Genomic DNA, 9,385 nt, shown 5'->3' with positions numbered 1-9,385 from the left:
ACACCCTTCCTTTGGGCCTGGAAGAAACGGGATAGTGTTAGCATTTTAACCACAATAATTACGATTCTCATACTAATGACCAGTGTTAATGGGGCTGCTGACTGTGTTCCCAATCCAAAGGGAGCACTGGGAAAGTCTATGGACTTGAGTTTAGTGGGGGTCTTCCTTTAAACTAGCTGGACCACCAGGATGTTATCTAGATAGAGTTGTTTCTTAGTTTGGACTGAGCAAGATGCCTGGCTGTGACGTCAACTGCCTCAGAAGGTTTCACAGTGTTGCTAAAGATGGGAAAGTGTTTCAAATTGAAAATAATCGCACGTTGACATGACCTTTCCTCCAGATGAAGATTCATTCAAACTCAGTGATTTCCACTTTGGGTGTGATGGAAATGAAGCACTTTCTCTCTCTCTCTCTCTCTCTCTCTCTCTCTCTCTCTCTCTCTCTCTCTCTCTCTCTCTGCATGGGTTGTGTGTTACACGCTTTCGAGTACCAATAATTTACTGAACTAAATAAGTGTTCTGGGCTCTAAGCAAAGAGATGAATAACTGGGAGTGGGAGAATGGGGTAAAATGCCTGGATTCACAGTCCCAGAGTACAAAGGGTTGTAGGGGGAAACCTAAGGATATATTGTCTGGCTGATTCCGAATTTTGTTTGCTTCTTGTCTTTAATGTATTGCTTGAGCTAACAACAAGTAATGGGAAAAGTGGAAATCTGCAGATACTCGGCTAAGGTGAGAGAGGAGGGGCCCGCGAAGTCGTTGCAGTGTTTGAAGCTAGGTTTGATGTAGTCTCCAAATGAAACAGAAGGATAAAGGTGATGTTAGCAGAAGAGAAATCAACCCTGAGGTCTGTAATTATTATGAAGCATGACTCTCCAGTAAAACTTTGCAGGAAAATATGAGAAGTTGTAAACACTTCTAAATTATTTATGCTTCTAATGTGCTTTGGCTCCCCATTTCTGCTTTCACGAGCTTTGATTTTATAATCTGTTTGCTTTTATTTACTGACTTATGGAATGTTGGATAAATATTATTACACAAGTGGTTTAGACGGTAATAAGCTATCCTTTGGTTATTGTTGGCATACTTCAACAACCTTAAGAAGGGGGAGGGGGCGGGTTCAGGGAGGGAGTGAAGTTTTAAGTGTTTAATGCCCTGTTATTTCCTAGTATTCCAACCATGCTCTGTGTGCCAGGTTGCTGGCACATGTGGACTCCGCAGGGCTTCTCTGCAGCTGCTGGTATCAGTAGTTGCATCGGCAAGCCTCCTGAGTGTGTACATGTGTGCATACGTGTGTGTTAATGTGTGTGTGTGTGTGTGTGCGTGCATGCCTGTGTGTGTGTGTCTGTGTGTGGTGGGTCTGGCAATAGCTCTGTCTGAAACCTTTCATCATGCTCATAAATAAGGCTAGAGCATCTAGGAAGGTAGGCTACTAAAAGGCATCAAGGATGCTGGCGTTTGGATGTAGTTTGTGTTCCATTCCTAGATGTCCCATGTCAGTCAAGAGGAACACTTATTTTCTACTCTCAGGCAATTTTTCTTCTTTCTTTTTCCAAGGAGAAAACATTTGAAAACTTTTATGGTGCAGGGTTTTATTTTTTTCAAGGCATCACACCAGAAGGAGTAATGTTTTCTTACCTTTAAGGATCAGTGTGAGCCACTATAGGATTGACAGAACTCCATGGGCTATTGATCCATCCCGAAGATGGTGAGGGCAGAACCGGGACTGAACGTGTTCTCTTCCTGAAGCATCACAGCAGCCTGCTTAGCCTCTGGCCTCCGTGAGTCTCATCTTCCCTTTGATGTGCAGAGACGGACTCTTGGCAGACTGCGAGGCTGCCACCCTCCCTGTGCTCTCCCTGTAATCAGCAGAATGACAGCCCTCCATTTGTGTCCTCTCCCTACCCTTGCCCTCTGTCCCTGCCAGGAGTCTGTATGGAAAATGGCCTCAGATCCCTGCAGACAAGTTCACCAAGAGCCTTTTTTCCTCTTCATCAAAGTATTCAGTGTGCCGTGGCTGAACTGGAAATTAACTAAGCACCTGAGAGGAAAACCATCTCTGTCCCCAAGGTTTTCTCAGTCTTTGACAGTTATTGAACAGGTGGTTGATACTGCCTCGGTTTGCAGTGACAAAAGGCAGAGAGAGAGAAAGAGAGAGAGAGAGAGAGAGAGAGAGAGAGAGAGAGAGAGAGAGAGAAGAGAGAGAGAGAGAGATGCCTGTGGGCTTGAGGAGAATCTGTCTGTTCAGTAAGCCTGTCCTAGACCAGCTTGTTCAGAAGCTAGATTGCAAGGTTGGGAGCAGCCTGAGCTACCCTTTTCCAAAACACCAGAAACAAAATCAGTGAGATGGCTCACTGCTAATGGCACATAGTTGCCAAGCCTGATGTCTGATCCCAGGATGTACATGGTAGAAAGAAAGAACCAATTCCTTCAAGTTGTCTTCTGACCTTTGTATGCACAGTACAAATTAGCACACATGGTACACACACACACACACACACAAACATACATAGGCACACACAGTACATACCCAGCTACCCACACACCTACATACAGAACTATAGAACTCTGGCAGTCAATGACAGACAAACACTAGCATTTGCCTTCTCAGAGACCAACATCATGTAAGGAAACACTTGGGAGAATCTCCATTGCGTTTGCTCATCTCTCAATTGGTCCACCCTGCTGGACAAAGTTCCACAGGGTTCCCACCCGAATGGAAGGAGATTGCTGGATGGTTTCTGGATCTGTTCCAAAAGAGATCTCTGGACATTCATCTGGAGGGGCATGTTTACAAAGACACAGGAGTCAGGCAAGTTGGGGATACGGAATAGTGAACCTTGAACTTGGGAAATGTACCACTGTTCATTTGGGAAAGTGTGAAGGGTTTGCTGCTATTACCCTTTGACTTGATCCCTGAAAGAGAGGGCTTGGACTAGAACACAGAGATAATTCAGGAGTTTTACTTTCAGTTCCCAACCAGCAACATCACCTGTCTACCTAATGATTTACAACCGCTTTGCAGGCGCTATGTTGAGCAGCCTGTGGTAAGCGAATCACATAGATTGTCTCATGTAACCTGACAATCTTCAGCCATGAGGTGGATTTCTCACCCCTCCACATTTGCAACTAGGAAACATGAAGCGAGGATTTAACTTTTTTGTTTGTCTACAGGGAAACCAGTGGACTAGAAGATGACAATGCTAAGCAAAGGTATCCAGAAACAGAAAGGTGACTCTGAGAAGGTTTATTTATATGTGGAGCTGGACTGGGGTGCACAGAAAGACATGACAGGAGCAGGTGCACTCCCAGGGAAGAGGAAGGCGATCACAGGGGAGCAAGAATGAAGGAAGTACATTTACGCATGCGTGAAAATGTCACGAGGAAATTCAGCATGTCATACAATTAATATGTGCTAAAGTAACAAGCCAACAACAAAAGCCCCATGTTGCTGTCACTACCGTGTAGGCTCTCATCTCCAGAGAGGAGAGGGTTCCTGCAAGAGCATATGGAGATTATTGTTTTTTTTTATTAACACTATCCAGTGGCTTAATTTAGTCTAGTCCCGCCTAATGGAAAAGGTGATCCCCTGCTCTTATTTTTTTCTTCCCAGCCTGAAGGTCTTGTGTACAGTTCGTCCAGCTTTACTCTGTCACACAAACTGTTTGTAATCTCGTCTTTGCAATTCCGAATGGGGGACTCGTCAGGAGAACTGCAAAAAGCTAGACACCTAGACATCTACCCATAATCCAGCACTTGGGAGGCTGAGGCAGAAAATTTGTAGCTTGGGGACTAATTTGAGCTACTCGTTTCCAGAAACAAGCCCAGCAGGTTGGCTCATTGCTGAAGGCACATGTTGCCATACCTGATGACCTGGGTTTGATCTCAGGATCTACATGGTAGAAAGAAAGAACAAACTCCAGCTAGTTATATACACAGTAGCACACATTGCACACACACAGAGAGAGAGAGAGTAAGTGAGAATAATAATAAAACATTGAAAATAAGAACAAAAAAATATGATTACATAAATAATTTATGGTTCCTCTAGATATGTTCAGTCGTTAAAAGAAACTAATTTAGTGTAACTTATATGATACTATTATCGCTCTTTCCTAAAATTTTATTCCCAATTCGGTAATAACAATCCAATTTTAAACAAACACAGGAGTTATACTGCTGGCCATATTTTCTACCATAGCCTAGTGGTTTAAAGTCACGCTGTGCATCATCCTCAGCTACTGGCTTTGATCACGTGACCGAGTTCTCAGTAAAGGCCTGTGAGTGGAAGTAATAGCTGTAACTGCTCCATCACTGGTCTGTCACTGGTCCATCCCTGCTCCATCACTGGTCTATCACTGGTCTATCACTGGTCCATCACTGCTCCATCACTGCTCCATCCCTGCTCCATCACTGGTCCATCACTGGTCTATCACTGCTCCATCACTGGTCCATCACTGGTCTATCACTGCTCCATCACTGGTCCATCACAGCTCCATCACTGGTCCATCACAGCTCCATCACTGGTCCATCACTGCTCCATCACTGGTCCATCCCTGCTCCATCACTGGTCCATCACTGCTCCATCACTGGTCCATCCCTGCTCCATCACTGGTCCATCACTGCTCCATCACTGGTCCATCCCTGCTCCATCACTGGTCTATCACTGGTCCATCACTGGTCCATCCCTGCTCCATCACTGGTCTATCACTGGTCCATCACTGGTCTATCACTGGTCTATCACTGCTCCATCACTGGTCTATCACTGGTCCATCACTGGTCTATCACTGGTCTATCACTGGTCCATCACTGGTCTATCACTGGTCCATCACTGGTCCATCCCTGCTCCATCACTGCTCCATCACTGGTCCATCACTGGTCCATCACTGGTCCATCACTGGTCCATCACTGCTCCATCACTGGTCTATCACTGGTCCATCACAGCTCCATCACTGCTCCATCACTGCTCCATCACTGCTCCATCACTGGTCCAAAAGGACACAGCTCTTTTTCCAGCACTCTATCCCCAGTCCTCCCTCCTGAAGTTTCAACCTTGGATATGACATGTATTGAGAGGGTGGACAAGGGTGGTGCCCTAAGGGAGTCATTTTCCCACGTATATCCTCGGACCATGAGATACTATACTAGTTTGCTTTCTACCACTGAGATAAAAAAGCATTAACCAAAGCAACCTTGGGAGAAAAGGGGTTATTTGGCATATACCTCTGTGTCACAATTTGTCACTGAGGGAAGCCAGGGCAGGAACTCAAGCAGGAACATGCGGCAGTAACTGAAGCAGAGACCATGGAGAGGTGCTGCTTACTGGCTTTCTCCTGTGGTTTGCTCTGCTTTGCTTTCTTATACTCCATAGGACCACCAGCTCAGGGTTGGTAACTTACAGAAGGGTTTACTGGGGGCTTGCTTGCAGTTTCAGAGGGTTAGTTCATGACTATCGTGGCAGGGGGCAGGGCAGCAGACAGTGAAGCAAGGCACTGGGGCAGTAGCTGAGAGCTTGCATGTTGAAACAACAATGGAGAGATGGGGAGGGGGATGGGGGGAGGATGGGTCTGGGGTGGACTTTTGACTTCAAACTCCACTTCTAGTCACCCTTCCTCCAACAAGGCCACTCCTTCCGATCTTTCCCAAGTGGTTCCACCAACTGCAGCACAAGCATTCTAAATATATGAGCCTATGAGGGCCATTCTCATTCAAACCATCACAATGACCTTTGTCAGTCTATAGAAAGTGATGAGGACCGCACACAGAACATGGTCAGGGCAAGTATTACAATCAGGAAAGGAGCATGGTACAAGCAGGCTAAGAATGGGGAATTTACTGAGTTTTTATTTTTAAATGTCATCTCATTTCCTCTAAAATAAAAAAAAAGCAATGAACAGACACACTGTAGTTATTCACACTGAGTAGGGGCAGATGTTGACTTGAAAATGAATACAGTAAACCTGTTACTTCAAGCAAAATAACCGACAGTGTCTGTTACCAGAAATAAAATTCAATTCACACACACACACACACACACACACACACACACACACACACACACACATACAAATTAGAATTGAAAGCCTCGCATCTACCAGGATAAGCCTGGCAGTGTCCCGATAGCTAAAGACTTTTTTGATGACAGGGTACAGGTATTGATGAATCTTTACACTATCATGTAATATGCTTCCTAAAATTCCAAAAGTATACGCAGCTTAGTAAATCAATTTCCAAATGATGAATATATGATGCTTATGTAGAAAAGATATATTTAAATTGCAATGGGAGCCAGTGAATTTCCATGTGACAGAATATGAAAAGTTCAAGGAAATTGTCATAGATTCTACACTGTGATAACCTTTAAAACTTTACCATGTTCAATTACTTTCTGGATGGGACTTAATGCCTGCTCCACAGGAGAAAACCCATGCCTGGTACTGAAAATCTGGCCAAGGGCTCATGGGTGGGGAGCTTGAATGTTCCAAGCAGGGAGGAGGTGAATCTATTGTAGCATTCTAGGACATAGTATCAAACTGCCTTCTAAATTTGTATCTCTCCACGACCTGGCTTAGTGCAGCCCTCAGACCTCATCAGAGAACTAGACAGTGGCTTATGCAGAAACTTACAGCTCGTCCAAGTCTAGGGAACACAGTGTCAGTGGAGTGCTCAGCCATAAATGAGCTCTTTTGTTGCTATTTCCCCAAGACTCAAGGTCCACTGTGGAAGAGGAGGCAGAAAGATGGGGTGGGTGAGGACAAGAGTGGAAGGGTCTTTTTTTTTTGGACGTGGCTGCTGCTCTCCTGGACTCACAGCAGGCGTGGTCACCTGCACAAGACGTGCTCAAGAACAAAACAGTCAGTATTCTAGTGTGGAGAGAGAAGGGATTAGCCCCCGTAGCTAAGTGAGGAGCGATGGACAACTGAGGGCCACAGAGAGGGAGAGTGTCTTAGTTAGGGTTTCTGTTGCCGTGATAAAACAACTTGAGGAGGAAAGGTCTGTTTCAGCTTACGGTTTCATGTCACAGTCCTTCGCTAAAGGAAGTCAGGGCAGGAACGCGAGGCAGACACTGAAGCAGAGGCCATAGAGGAGGGCTGATTACTGGCTTGCTCTCCGTGGCTTGCTCAGCCTGCTTTCTAATACGACCCGGAATCAGGGTGGGGCAATGGTGGTGGGGTGGGTCTATGCATAGTGGGCTAGACATCTTATTTCAACTGTTAATCAAGATAATTCCCCACAGACTTGCCTACAGGCAACCTGATGGAGGTGTTTTCTCTGATGATCCTGGGTTGCATCAAGCTGGCCCAAAATGTAACCTGAACAGACTGTAAATTAATTTTAAGGATTTAGGGCCTCATAGATTGGTCATTCTCTAGTGAACAGCCCCACACCCAGGAATATATGGGTAGCATAAATTGGATTAAATGAGTTATTGAAAAAAAAAAGACATGGAAGGAGGTTAGGGAGGGGAAACTGTGATTGGGATGTAATATATGAGAGAAGAATGGAAAAAAGAAAGACAAATATTAGGAGGTGGAGAAGGTGGAGAGAAATCTGAGAGGAGATAGGGTGAATATGATCAAAACACACTGTATGAAATTCTCAAAGAATCAATAAAAAGTATTTAAAAATTTTTCCACAATCAAGCTTTGATGAAAAATTAAACAAGCTGCTCATACTGGCTCAAAAGCCTTTAAAATGCTTAAAAATATGTAATAATATAGAGATATATTTTCCTCATTACTTTAAATAAAGTAACTCATGAGGGCCAACTGATGGGTTGTATATAAGAGTAGATACAATAGATATCATCTATGGATCTGTGTATTGAAGAAATTTACAGAATGCAAAGCAATGTCACCCTCCTCATTAAATTTTAGTTTCTGTTTTGAGGAAATGTAGTTATATTTCCACGAATATCTGCCCTATTTCTGTTAACATGAATGGCTTTTACTAATATTTGTGGTAGAAATACATCTCAAATGTGTCCACATCTGAATTGCTGGACTCTGTAACTTCTTTATAGGACACTGGAGTTTCACAGATGAGAGTAAGTTAAGGATGTTGAGAAAGACGATAACCCAGGTTGCTGCGGAAGGCACAATGTTAGGACCTGTATGCTTCAGGAGGGAGATGGTTGTGCCAGAAGAAGGGGAGGGAGCCCAGTAAAGGGAGAGGAAAGTGTGACATTTAATATTGGTGGTTGACTTGACAGGATCCTGAGTCACCTAGGAAATAAACCTCTGAGCATGTCTGTGAGGAACTGTCTGAACGGGAGAACTGAGATGAAGAGGTCTGCACTGATTGTTGGTGGTACCAGTCGATGGGTTGGAGATCTGGACTGAAGGGGAAAAAGTCAACCGAGGTGGATGCTGTGTGACCAGCTGGCTCAAGCTCTCGCTGCTTCACTGCTGTTCTGCCACATGGCCATGACTTCTCTGCCATAGTGAGCTGTATCCTTGAGCTCCAGTAAACCCTTTCATGCTCTCTCTACTGCAATGAGAAAAATAGCCAAGACAGACATGAGTGATGCGCTGCTCAGGCGGATGATGGGGGTCAGAGTTCATGTCCTGTGCATGGCCTGTGGAAGCGGGAGAAGCAAGGTAATGGCTCTTTCTGCAGCCTCCAGGAGGAATGAAGTCCTGCCAATGATGGGAGGTTAGACTTCCGGTTTCCAGAGGCAAAACAAATAGCATGGCACTGTTTTGAGACTTTAAAGTTGAGTTGGTTTGTTACATCAAAAACAAGAAGCTAATGTGTTGTTTTTATAAAAAGAACCAAATAAACGCTTTAAACATTCTGTTTTCGTCTCAAATGTGATACAGATATTTATGCAATATGCAAAAACGGGAGCATTTTGCAACCCTCTGTAAAATTTACAAGTATAAAAATCTGAGACCAAAAACCTTGAGGGTTTCTTCCCTCTGGGGTGAGAGAATTGCAAGCTTTGAGTATGCTTCCATTCCAAAGGTTCATGTTTTAAAAATGTGGTTCCCAGGAATGGCCTGTGTCCTGGTTTTAAGTTTTGCTGAGATAAAATATTCCTGTCCTAAAGCAGCTTAGAGGGGAGAAGGCTTATTTTGGTTCACAGTTTCGGGTTACTTTCCATTATTGCAGAGATGTCAAGGTAGAAAGGACTAGAAACAACTGGTCACATCATATCCACAGTCAAGAGCAGAGGAAAATAAGAGCATGCGTGCCTACTTGCTTTCCTAGCTCCTTTCTCTGCTCACCTACAGCCCCAGAACCCCTTCATAGAGAATGCTACTGCCCACAGTGGCTGGATCTTCCCATACCCATTAGCGTAATTAAAATAGTCTCGTGCAGATATTCCCGCACCCAACCTAGGGTAGACAATCCTTCATTCGATTCTCCTCCTAGGTCAGTCT

Source organism: Microtus pennsylvanicus, chromosome 9 (assembly GCF_037038515.1).
Source record: "Microtus pennsylvanicus isolate mMicPen1 chromosome 9, mMicPen1.hap1, whole genome shotgun sequence".
Taxonomy (NCBI): Eukaryota; Metazoa; Chordata; class Mammalia; order Rodentia; family Cricetidae; genus Microtus; species Microtus pennsylvanicus.
This window is presented reverse-complemented; position numbering follows the sequence as displayed.